This window comes from Nicotiana tabacum, chromosome 11, assembly GCF_000715075.1.
Source record: "Nicotiana tabacum cultivar K326 chromosome 11, ASM71507v2, whole genome shotgun sequence".
Taxonomy (NCBI): domain Eukaryota; kingdom Viridiplantae; phylum Streptophyta; class Magnoliopsida; order Solanales; family Solanaceae; genus Nicotiana; species Nicotiana tabacum.
This window is the reverse complement of record NC_134090.1, coordinates 78590780-78604696: the sequence shown is the minus strand read 5'-3', so window position 1 is coordinate 78604696 and position 13917 is coordinate 78590780.

Below are 13917 nucleotides of genomic sequence, written 5' to 3'. Positions count from 1 at the left end.
CCTCGAGGTGATTTCGGGTAGTTAACAGAGAAGTTAAGATGTTATTGCAGCAGCTGAAATTGTTGCTTCTGGTGTTTTCGCACTTGCGATTTGGGGACCGCAGGTGTGGCGCCGCATATGTTAGAGATTGGCCGCAGAAGCAGTTTATGGGAATTTGTCAGGGACCGCAGAAGCGGCTAAGAGGACCACATCTGCGGAGTTGCAGATGCGGAAGGATGATCGCAGATGTTGATGTGGCCGGTTAAGTGATTTCCGCAGAAGCAGAATAATGACCGCAAATGCGATACCGCAGATGCGGTTGAAGGACCGCAGATACGGAAAGGCCTGGGCAGAATATAAAAGTTATTTTATTTCGCGAATTTGAGATATTTCACCATTTTTTACTTCGGCTTGGATGCTTTTTGGGCGATTTGAGAGAGGGATTTTAAGAGGACTTCATTGAGGTATGGAATTTGGACCTAAAACTCGTTCCGATGCTATTATTTCATGGATTAGAGCTAGAAATTATGGAAATCAAAGGTTAAAATTGGGGAAACTAGGGCTTAGAAACTTAGGCCTTTAATTGTGGATTTGAAGGACCATTTGGGGTCGGATTTGAGAATTTTTGATATGTATGAACTCGTGGGGAGATAAGGAACCTATTGATGTAAGAATTATCGAATTCCGAGATGTGGGGCGGGGGGTCGGGTTTTGGTAATTTCGGGATTTGTGCTCTTTATTGATTGTTTTCGCTTGGGCTTCATTCCCTTAGCACATTTTGACGTCCTCGTTCTGATTTTGGATAGATTCGACATGCGTGGAGGCCGATTCGAGGGGCAAAGGCATCGCGAGCTAGATTTTTAGCCGGTTCGAGGTGAGTAATGGTTGTAAATGATGTTATGAGGGTTTGAAACCCTGAATTTGCATATCGTAGTGCTATATTGAGGTGAGACACACGCTTGGGGTCGTGCACTATTGGGGATAGTGACTTGGTCCGTCCCGATTGATGATTTTTACCGCGTATTTGATTGAAAACTATTTGTTATCATCATTATTTGGGTTGAATGCCATATATGGGCTTCGTGCCAACTATTTGAACCCTTTGAAGATTTTTGTTACTATTTCCTCACTGTTTTGACTTATTACTTGAACTCAGTCATGTTATTTTCCACCATTTTACTACTCAGCCATGTTTACTCAATTTTTAAGACTTACATGATATTTTAAATGATGTTTGGGCTAAGGAACACTGTTTTACTATTGCCCGAGAGGCTTGTGATGATTTTTGACTAAGTAAGGCCTAGGGCCTACGTGGTGAGGAAACAGTGATACTGATTTGAGGCCGAGGGCCTGAGATATGTACGCCACAAGGTGACTTGATTGATATGAGGCCAAGGGCCTAGTTTTGATGCCACGAGATGGCTTGTTATTGCACTTGGGCCGTAAGGGGACCCTCCCGTAGTCTGCACACCCCTAGTTAGCGCGGGTACCCATTGTGATGTGAGATTGAGCCCATGGGGCTGTTATTGTTCTGAGATGTTGCCCGAGGGGCGGATATGGTGATACTGTGCCCGAGGGGCAAACTTCTATTTGTTTTCTTTACCTTAATTACCTGTCAATTACTTGTTTACTTTTTGAAAGAGGATTTTACTTGACTTTCTACTGTTTACTGCTTTTAAATGGTTTTACTGCTTCATTATAGAATTCCTTGTGCCTTACGCGTTTTCTTACTTTCAGCCGTTATTTACATTTGTTACTCACTGAGTTGGAGTACTCACTTTACTCCTTGTACCCTGTGTGCAGATTCAGATGTAGCCGGTTCCGCTCCCGAGTGCTGATTCCTCCAGCTTCAGGCGGGCTTTCGGAGATTACGAGGTAGCTATTGATGTCCGCAGCCCCATGTCTCTACTCTTTTATCGCTTCTATTTCCTTTCAGACAGTTGTACTAGTTATGGATTTAGCAGAATTGTATTATGACTTATAGATGCTCATGACTAGTGACACCCCGGTTAGGATTGTGTATGGGTGTCCTTCCGCGTATCTTTGTTATTATCGGTTATTTCAGATTTATTCTTATCATGTTTAGACTGTTCTTAAATGCTTATCTGTTAATAATTGGAAAATAGAAAGTGTCGGCTGGCCTTGTCTTCACGAGAGGCGCCATCACGACCAGGTTCGGGGTTAGGGTCATGACAAGTTGGTATTAGAGCCTAGGTTACATAGGTCTCACGAGTCATGAGCAAGTTTAGTAGAGTCTCGCGGATCAGTACGGAGACGTCTATATTTATCCTCGAGAGGCTGCAGAACCTTTAGGAAAAACTTCATATTCTTGAAATTCTTGTCGTGTGAACTTGTTGATCCGAGTACTAAACTTTTGTTATTCTATTCTCTTATAGATGGTGAGGACACGCGCTATTGGTCGGGTGGACGACCCCCAGTACCACCAGCTATGGTGACCAGAGGCCGAGGATGCGGTCGTGGTCGTGGTAGGGGTAGAGCAGCTAGAGCAGCACCTGCAGATCCACCAGCTGCCCCAGTTCAGGATCAGGTCCCAGTTATGGATGCTCCAGCAGCTCCAGCTCAGGCACCAGTCGTGCCCATCATGATTACGGGTCTTCAGGAGGCCTTGGCTTAGATCTTATCAGTTTGCACTGGCCTAGCTTAGGCGGTTTTAGCCACTATAGTCGTAGCTACTTCTCAGACCGGGGGAGGCAATCAGACTCCCACCACTCACACACCTGAGCAGGTCGTGCAGGGACTTCAGATGACGGGGGAACATCCAACTCAGCCGGTTACAATTGCTCAAGACTATGTAGTTCCTGCCATACCGGAGGACGAGCAGCGTAGGTTGGAGAGGTTTGGTAGACTTCAGCCTCCGTCATTCAGTGGTGCAGAGGGCGAGGATGCCCAAGGTTTTCTAGACAAGTGTCAGAGGGTGCTTCGTACAGCAGGTATTCTGGAGACCAGCGGGGTCGCTTTCACTACCTACCAATTGTCAGGAGCTGTTTTCACTTGGTGGGAAGATTTTGAGTGGCGTAGGCCTGTTGGTGCAACACCCCTTACCTGGCAGTAGTTCTCCGTTCTCTTTCTAGAGAAGTATGTGCCGCAGTCTTGCAGAGAGGAGTTGCGTAGGCAGTTTGAGTGGTTGCGTCAAGGGGTGATGACCGTGTCGTAGTATGAGTTGAGGTTCTCTGAGTTGGCTCGTCATGCCATCTAGTTGGTCCCAACAGATAGAGTGAGGATTAGGAGGTTTGTTGATGGTCTTACTTATCGGCTCCGTATTCTTATGACCAGGGAAAGGGTGACTGGTGCTACTTTCGAGGAGGTTATGGATATCGCCCGTGAGATTGAGTCTGTTCGTCGCCAGGAGCGAGAGGAGAGGGAGGCCAAGAGGGCTCGAGGATCTGGCAGTTATAGTGGTGCTCCTTCGAGGGGTCAGTTTCAGTACGGTAGATGCCGTTCATTCAGGTCTGCTCAGCCAGCTCGCCCAGGTTATTGTGGGGCATCTTCGGGTCATGGTTATCATAGTTCTCACCAGGGACAGTCATCACTTAGCTCCCTTCTAGCTCAGAGTTCGACCCCTGCTCCGTTAACTCAGGGCTCTTCTATGCCGAGTGCATCTGCTAGTCACTTCGGTGTGAGGGTTTCCCTTCAGTCCCCTTCTCCAACACATGGGAGTTGTTATGAGTATGGTGAGATGGGTCATATGTGGAGGCAGTGCCCTCGTCGTCTTGCGAGTTCATCTCAGCAGAGGGGTTAGTCATCGGCTTCAGCGCTAATTGCTTTATCACCTCTCGCCCAGCCAGCTAAGGGTAGAGGTCAGTCAGCCAGGGGTCACCCCAGAGGAGGAGGTCGATCAGGGGCAGTCATGCGCGTTTCTATGCACTCCTAGGTAGACCCAATGCTATTGCTTCAGATGCTGTCATTACAAGTATTGTTTCAGTCTGCCACTGAGATGCCTCAGTATTATTTGATCCCGGTTCCACCTTTTCTTATGTGTCCTCGTATTTTTCTCGTTATTTGGGTATGCCCCATGAGTTTCTTGCTTTACCTATTCATGTATCTACCCCGGTGGGCGATACTGTTATTGTAAACCGTGTGTAACGGTCGTGTGTGGTGACTATTGGGGGGTCTGAAGACCCGAGTGGATCTATTATTATTGAGTATGGTGGATTTTGATGTCATTTTGGGCACGGATTGGTTATCGCCGTGTCGCGTTATTCTGGACTGTCATGCTAAGACAGTCACATTGGCTATGCCGGGTGTGCCATGGATCGAGTGGCGAGGTGTGACTGATTATGTTCCTAGTAGAGTGATCTCTTTCTTGAAGGCCCAACGTATGGTTGGGAAGGGTTATCTTTCGTATCTAGCGTTTGTGAGGGATGTCGGTGCTAAGACTCCCAGTATTGATTCTGTTCCAGTTGTGAGGGATTTTCCTGATGTGTTTCCTACAGACCTCCCGGGCATGCCACCGGACAGGGATATTGATTTTGGTATTGACCTGGTGTCGGGCACTCAGCCCATTTCTATTTTGCAATATCGTATGGCACTAGCGGAGTTGAAGGAGCAGCTTTAGGAACTCCTTGATAAGGGGTTCATTCGGCCTATTGTGTCACCTTGGGGTGCACCGATTTTGTTTGTAAAGAAGAAGGATGGCACAATGAGAATGTGCATTGATTATAGGCAATTGAACAAGGTAACAATTAAGAACAAGTATCCTTTGCCTCGTATTGATGATTTATTCGACCAGCTTCAGGGAGCGAGAGTGTTCTCCAAGATTGATCTCCGTTCAGGTTATCATCAGTTGAAGATCAGGGACTTGGATATTCTTAAGACGGCTTTCAGGACCCGATATGGTCATTATGAGTTCTTGGTGATGTCTTTTGGGCTGACCAATTCCCCAACAACATTCATGCATTTGATGAACAGCGTGTTCCGGCCTTATCTCGATTCGTTTGTCATAGTCTTCATTGATGATATTCTGGTGTATTCGCGTAGTCAGGAGGAGCACACAAAGCATTTGAGAGTTGTGTTGCAGAGATTGAGGGAGGAGAAGCTTTATGCAAAATTCTCCAAGTGTGAGTTTTGTCTCAGTTCAGTGGCTTTCTTATGGCACGTGGTGTCCAGTGAGGATATTTAGGTTGATCCGAAGAAGATAGAGGCGGTTCAGAGTTGGCCTAGACCGTCCTCAGCCATAGAGATTCGCAGCTTTCTTGGTTTGGCAGGATATTATCGCCGGTTTGTTCAGGGATTCTCATTTATCGCATCGCCCTTGACCAAGTTGACTCAAAAGGGTGCTTCATTTGTATGGTCAGACGAGTGTGAGGAGAGCTTTCAGAAGCTCAAGACAGCTTTGACCACAGCTCCAGTGTTGATTTTGCCATCAACTTCAAGTTCATATACCGTGTATTATGATGCTTCAAGAGTTGGGATTGGTTGTGTGTTGATGCAGGAGGGCAGAGTTATTGCTTATGTTTCTCGTTAGTTGAAGACCCATAAGAAGAACTACCCCGTTCATGATTTGGAGTTGGCTGTTATAGTTCACGCATTGAAAATTTGGAGGCATTACTTGTATGGCGTATCTTGTGAGGTGTTCACTGATCATCGCAGTCTTCAGCATTTGTTCAAGCAAAAGGATCTTAATTTGAGGCAGCGGAGATGGTTGGAGTTGCTTAAGGATTATGATATTACTATATTGTACCATTCAGGAAAGGCCAATGTGGTGGTCGATGCCTTGAGCCGAAAGACAGTGATTATGGGGAGTTTGGCATATATTCTAGTTGGGGAGAGACCTTTTGCGGTTGATATTCAGGCCTTGGACAATCGGTTTATGAGGTTATATATTTCGGAGCCCAGTCAGGTGTTGGCATGTGTGGTTTCTCGGTCTTCCTTATATGATCGCATCAGAGAGCGCCGGTATGATGATCCACATTTTCTTGTCCTTAAGGACAAAGTTCAGCATGATGATGCTAGAGATGTGACCATTGGAGATAATGGGCTTCAAGAGTTGATTCTGGAGGAGGCCCATAGCTCGTGGTATTCTATTCATCCGGGTGACGCAAAGATGTATCAGAATTTGAGGCAGCACTACTGGTGGAGAAGAATGAATAAAGATATTGTAGGATTTGTAGCTCGGTGTCTCAATTGTCAGCAGGTGAAATATGAGCATCAGAGACCGGGTGGCTTGCTTTAGCAGATGGATATTCCCGAGTGGAAGTGGGGGAGGATCACTATGGACTTTGTTGTTGGACTTCCATGGACTTTGAGAAAGTTCGATGCTATTTGGGTGATTGTGGATCGGCTGACCAAGTTCTCGCACTTCATTCCTGTGTATACTACCTATTCTTCGGAGCGGTTGGCAGAGATCTATATCTGGGAGATTGTTCGTTTGCATGGTGTCCTAGTTTCCATCATTTCAGATAGGGGCACTAAGTTTACCTTGCAGTTTTGGAGGTCTGTGTAGCGAGAGTTGGGTACTCAGGTTGAGTTGAGCATAGCTTTTCATCCTCAGACGGACGGGCAGTCCGAGCGCACTATTCAGATATTAGAGGACATATTACGTGCTTATGTCAATGATTTCGGAGGGTCATGAGAATAGTTTTTACCGCTTGTAGAGTTTGCCTATAAGAATAACTACCAGTCAAGTATTCAGATGGCTCCATATGAGGCTTTGTATGGGAGGCGGTGTAGATCTCCAGTTGGTTGGTTCGAACCCGGTGAGGCTAGGCTATTGGGGACAGACTTGGTGCAGGATGCTTTAGAAAAGGTAAAGGTGATGCAGGAGAGGCTTCGTACAGCGCAGTCGAGAAAAAAGAGTTATGCTGATAGGAAGGTTCGAGATGTGTCCTACATGGTTGGCGAGAAGGTTCTGTTGAAGTTTTCGCCCATGAAGGGTGTTATGAGATTTGGGAAGAAAGGGAAATTGAGTCCTCGGTTCATTGGGACTTTTGAGGTGCTTTGGGGATTGGGGAGGTGGCTTATGAGCTTGCTTTGTCACCCAGCTTGTCGAGTGTGCATCCGGTATTTCATGTTTTTATGCTCCAGAAGTATATTTGGGATCTGTCTCATGTTCTGGATTTTAGCACGGTTCAGTTGGATGATGATTTGACCTATGATGTGGAGCCAGTAGCCATTTTGGGTCGTCAGGTTCGAAAATTGAGGTCAAAGGATATAGCTTCAGTGAAAGTACAGTGGAGAGGTCGGCCCATGGAGGAGGCTACCTGGGAGACCGAGCAAGAGATGCAGAGCAGATATCCTCACCTGTTTGAGGCTTTAGATACGTTTCTTTATTCGTTTGCAGATGAACATTTGTTTAAGTTGGGGAGGATTTGACGACCCGGCCAGTCGTCTCATGAGTTACCGCTCTGTTTTCCCCATTTATGCTTCTTATTGCTTTATCTATCGGTTCTATATGTGATCGGGTTGGTCGGATCGAATCCAGAAAGGATTTTGGCAAGGTTTGAGACACTTAGTCTCTTTAGAGTGAGTTTAAGTTGGAAAAGACAACCGGATGTTGACTTATGTGTTAGAGGGCTCGGATGTGAGTTCTGATGGTTGGGCTAGCTTCGGGAGGTGATTTGTGGCTTAGGAGCGTGATCGGAATGAATTTTGGAGGTTCGTAGTAGATTTAGGATTGAATTGGCGAAGTTGATATTTTGGCAATTTTTGGTTGATAGGCGAGATTGTGATATAGGGGTCGGAATGAAATTCCGAGAGTTGCAGTAGTTTCGTTGTGCTATTTGGGATATGTGTGCAAAATTTCAGGTCATTCGGATGTGGTTTGGTTGGGTTTTTTTATCAAAAGCAAAATCTGGAAGATTTTAGAAAGTTTGGCTTGAATCCGATGTGTTTTGGGTGATTTAATGTTGTTTGAGGTGTTTTTATGATTGGAACAAGTTTGAATAAGATATTGGGATATGTTTGTGCTTTTAGTTGAGGTCCTGGGAGCCTTAGGGTGATTTCGGGTAGTTAACCGAGAAGTTGAGATGTTATTGGAGCTGCTGAAATTGCTGCTTCTGGTGTTTTCGCACCTGCGGTTTGGGGACAGAAGGTGTGGCGTCGCATATGTGAGAGAGTGGCCGCAAAAGCGGTTTATGGGAATTTGTCAGGGACAGCAGAAGCGACTAAGAGGACCATATCTGCGGAGTCGCAGATGTGAAAGGATGATCGTAGATGCGGATGTGGCCGGTTAAGTGATTTCCGCAGAAGCGGAATAATGACTGCAAATGCGATACTGCAGATGCGGTTGAAGGACCGCAGATGCGGAAAGGCCTGGGTAGAACATATAAGTTATTTCATTTCGCGAATTTGAGTTATTTCACCATTTTTTACTTCGGCTTGGGAGATTTTGGGGTGAATTGAGAGAGGGATTTCAAGAGAACTTCATTGAGGTAAGGAATTTGGACCTAAAACTCGTTCCTATGCTATTATTTCATGGATTAGAGCTAGAAATTACGGAAATCAAAGGTTAAAATTAGGGAAACTAGGGCTTGGAAACTTAGGCCTTTAATTGTAGATTTGAAGGACCATTTGGAGTCAGATTTGAGAACTTTTGATATGTATGAACTCGTGGGGAAATAAGGAACCTATTGATGTAAAAATTATCGAATTCTAAGATGTGGGCGGGGGGGGGGGGGGTCGGGTTTTGGTAATTTCGGGATTTGTGCCCTTTATTGATTATTTTCGCTTGGGCTTCGTTCTCTTAGCATATTTTGACGTCCTCATTCTGATTTTGGATAGATTCGACGCGCGTGGAGGCCGATTCAAGGGGCAAAGGCGTCGCAAGCTAGAGTTTTAGCCGGTTCGAGGTGAGTAATGATAGTAAATGATGTTCTGAGGGTTTGAAACCCCGGATTTGCACATCGTAGTGCTATATTGAGGTGAGACACACGCTTGATGATGAACGTGGGGTGCACTATTGGGAATTGTGACTTGGTCCATCCCGATTGATGATTTTACCGCGTATTTGACTGAAACTTATTCACTATCATTATGATTTAGGCTGATTGCCATATTTAGGCGTTGTGCCAACTATTTGAACCCTTTGGGGATTTTTATTACTATTTCCTTACTGTTTTGACTTATTACTTGAACTCAGTCATGTTATTTTCCACTTTTTTTCTACTCAGCCATGTTTACTCAGTGTTTAAGACTTACATGATATTTTAAATGATGTTTGGGCTAAGGAACACTGTTTTACTATTGCCCGAGAGGCTTGTGATGATTTTTGACTAAGTAAGGCCTAGGGCCTACGTGGTGAGGAAACAGTGATACTGATATGAGGCCGAGGGCGTAAGATATGTACGCCACGATATGGCTTGTTATTGCGATTGGGACGTAAGGGGCCCCTCTAGGAGTCTGCACACCCCTAGTGAGCGCGGGTACCCATTGTGATGTGAGATTGAGCCCGAGGGGCTGTTATTGTTCTGAGATATTGCCCGAGGGGTGGATGTGGTGATACTGTGCCCGAGGGGTGAACTTCTATTGGTTTACTTTACCTTAATTACCTGTCAATTACTTGTTTACTTATTGAAAGAGGATTTTACTTGAGTTTCCATTGTTTTATTGCTTTTAAATGGTTTTGCTGCTTCATTATAGAATGCATTGTGCCTTACGTGTTTTCTTACTTTCAGTCGTTATTTACATTTGTTACTCACTGAATTGGAGTACTCACTTTACTCTCTGCACCCTGTGTGCAAATTCAGGCGTAGCTGGTTCCGCTCCCGAGTGCTGATTCCTCCAGCTTCAGGCGGGCTTTCGGAGATTATGAGGTAACTGTTGACGTCCACAGCCCCGTGTCTCTACTCCTTTATCGCTTCTATTTCCTTTCAGACTGTGTCACACCTCTTTTTTCCGCCCCCGCGAGGGGAGTAGGAGTTTTTCCAATTAAAGGACATTCAAAACGGGATTTGTTTATTTATTTTAGAGTCGCCACTTGGGAGATTTAGGGTGTCCCAAGTCACCAATTTTAATCCCGAATCGAGGAAAATGATGACTCTATATTACAGTCTGCGTACCAGAAATCCGGATAAGGAATTTTGTTAACCTTGGAGAAGGTGTTAGGCATTCCCGAGTTCCGTGGTTCTAGCACGGTCGCTCAACTGTCATATTCGGCTTGTTTATCTGATTTTTTTAAACAATTAAGAACTTATATGCAAATTTAGCATTAAACCGCTTTTATCATTATTCTTATTATTATTTTATACAAGAATTGCAACGTCGTTATTATACTTTTAGGTAGGACCGTGAAATTTACTAAACGGCCCATCCCGGGATCTAAGTATTATTTTCTTTTTTAAAAATAAATAAATAAATAAGATTGGAGAATCCTGCAAATTTTTGTATTGTTTACATTTATTTATTTTTAGCGAAATCCTCCCTTATTTTATGAATATCTTTTAATGACTACATTTTATTATTACTAAGTTTGTCTATAGATATAAAATCAATCTCTACATACTTAAAAATAACATATTAAATACTAGTTTAAAACAAATACTAACGGAAAGTAATATTACTAAAATTATAATTATAAATACAACATGGAATTGTCAAATAATTTTTTTTTTTAAAAAAAACTAATTATCCCATAGTCGGATTAAAAATCATATTGTTAGATGACTTGAGCTATTGAAATTAATTATTTACAAATACTGAAAATTAGAAATAATCTTGATTACTAAACCGTATTTCTAAAATATTAAATAATTTAAACTTAACTAACCTTGTTTTAATTCAAATCATGTCCTAATACTTGATTCGCAAAATTAATTCATGTTTTAACTGAATTTAGCTACATGATTCCGATTAACTTAACGTTGGTGATACTAAAACCCTTATGAACAAGGAACTTAATCAATTTTGCCAAACTGATTTAATAAGCCATTTTTACGTTATTTTCTTCTATTTTAATTATTTGACAGTTTAATCAGTAATGAACATGCTTAAATATATACTACCTAATAATCAGGTTAAAGCAAAGCATTATTTAATACATCGCTACAATATGCCTAATTATGAAAAACGACGCCGATTTATAGAATAATAATACATGAAATAACCTAAATGCAATTAATAAAAAAAACTAAATTAAAAATTTAAAATTCCATTCTTCATTTCAGCTTACAAAAGGCCAAAATTACAGTTGTGTACCTGGTATTGTCAATATAAGAAGAAGAAAGTCAGCCACGTAGTACCTAACACAGCAACAACAATAATAACCAGCAATCCAGTCAACAGAAATTCCAGTGACAGATTTGAAAATCGAAATAAAATTCAGAAACACCGACAACAAACAACGGACAGAAACCAAGGGAATTTTCAGATTTGAAAGGCTAATTAATGTTTAGCCCTTAATTTCTAAACCCGTATATCAGAATATTTATCAGGTGTGTACTACTCTCTCTTCTAATTTCCAACTCTTTTTTTTTGTATTTTTTTTTCTTTTCTTTTTCTTTCTTGAAAGTTTTAATATTTTTTGGAATTTTTCTTTCTCTCTTAAATATTCAGCTCTTTTTTTTTCTCTCTCTATCTGTCTGTTCTCCTCTCTATTTTTTTTCAAATCTGATCAAGCCTCTCCCTTTTATCCCCATCTTTCAACATTTTTAAAACATAAAAACCTATTATCTTCCCACTCAACCCCCTTTTAATCCCACTATCTAATGTTTTGTCCCCCACCTTATTAAACAAATACCCCATTATATCTTGTCCCCTATGCTTATATTAAACAAATGCATTAATCCCCATCATTATATCTTGTCCCCCCATTATTAATTACTTTAATATTATCTTAATTTTAATGGAAAGAACACTCAAAATAAATAATTATTCAGAATTTAAATTCCAAAAATACCCCTCTGCCCTTACCGAAATTAACCTTTTACCCCTGAACGTACTGCAAATTACCAAACTACCCCCATCAGCTATAACCAATTTACTTAATCAATTTCAACCAAAATATAGCAAATATGACCAATTTCTAACAATGTTCAACAACAAATTCAAACTAAATGATGAACAACAAAGAAACAACTAAAATTATCTTGATTGAACAACATTTTTAACAACAAACAAACCTACTTTCAGATTCTACAACAACAACAAACAAGTATATTCAGATTTCTAAATTCAATAATCATTTGAACTTAAAATTAAATCTAATAACATTACAACCAACAATTTCTATATTAAAACTAAACAAGATCATGAAGCAAACTGAAGAAATAGTCATAAATGATAAACAACAAACAAGAAAATCAAACTTATACTAATTTCGGATTCAAGAACAATCAAACAAAGTATGGACATAAATGAAAAGATTCAACAACAATAACAAGCAAGTTTTATTCAAATTCGAATTAAACTTGTATTAAGCTTAAACAAAACAAACAAACTTATTCAAATCACTAAACTTCAAATAATCAATTGATCTTTTAAAATTAAATCCAACAAAATTATAACAAAGATACATGATTCCAAAAAAATTAAAACATAACTTCACATTAAATCACTGAATTAAAAACGAACTTCAAATAAAATGAACACGAATTAAATCTATTTTAAACAACAAACAACGGATTTAAGCGATTTAAACTAAATCTAATAATATTAAAATTAAACTAACAATTCCTTTTTACAAAAAATAAATAAAATTAACATGAAATAAACTAAAAAAAACAATTAATTAAATTTCCATTTGAATCTGAAAATTAAATCAACAAAACACATGAACAAACTAAAAAATTAATTCAACGATAAACATAAACAAAACAAGAATCGAACATTTATCGATTTTAGATCCGAGAATATCAAAACAAAATACGGACAGAAACAAATCTTAAACCCACTAACCGAAAATGACCAACGACGAACGGAAACGGAAAACTCGGACAGAAAACTCGACGTACCGGATCTCGACTCAACGAAAAACCCACCTTCTCTTTTATCCTTGACGAACTTTGCCGGACTTTAACCGGACTGTGTTACTTTTTCTCCGTGTGTGTGCGATGGTGAGCAGCAACAGCAGGTTCATGGAGTCGCCAGCAGCAGTACGCAACAATGAAGCATCTGAAGCAGACGCAGCAACAGCAGACGCAGAAACGACGTAGCCATGGCAGTCGGAACTGAGGCAGCAGCAACGCAGCTGAAGCAGTGGTGAAGCAGCAGCATGACGAGCTGGTCGGAGAAGAGAACGGAGCAGCAGCGCGAGCTGAAAAGGCAACCATGGTCGTTTGGGACGATGGTGATGGCAACTATGGTTGTTTGTACGTTGGGCTTCAATGGCGGAAGGGGAGGGTCATTGGTGGTTGAAGATGGGGTGGTGACGACGTGAGGGGTCTGTTTGGACGTGAGGATGGAGGGGAAAGGGCAGCCATGGATGTGTGTTTTTGGAGTTTGAAGAAGAAAAAAGAAAATGAGGGGGGTGGCGGATGGTTAGTGTTAGGGTTTTCTTTTCTTTTTTTTTTTGGTTTTTTTTTTGTTTTGTTTTGTGTAAGATAGGGAGGTGTTGGGTATTTGGGTTATTGGAACGGGTCGACCCGGTTTAAAATGGACCGGGTCATGGGGAAGGTTGGGCATTTGTTTGGGCCTGGGGTTGAACTTTGAAGAAGTGGCCCAATCCGATTTTTCTTTGTATTTTTGCTCTCTTTTCTTTTACTTCCTAATTAATAAAACTAAAATTCTAAATTAAATTACAAACTAAATTATCTTATAAAAAAAACTAATTAACTCTAAAAAAAATTATCGCACATTTAAATAGCAATTAACGACTAAAATCGCACAATTTAGACGTTTAAATGCTAAACATGCAACGTACATTTATTTTTATGATTTTCTCATTTTTGTAAACAAACTTAAATAAATACTAAAATGGAAATGCAACATATTTTAATATTTTTATTAATTTAAACAAATAAACATGCACGGACAAATACAAATAAT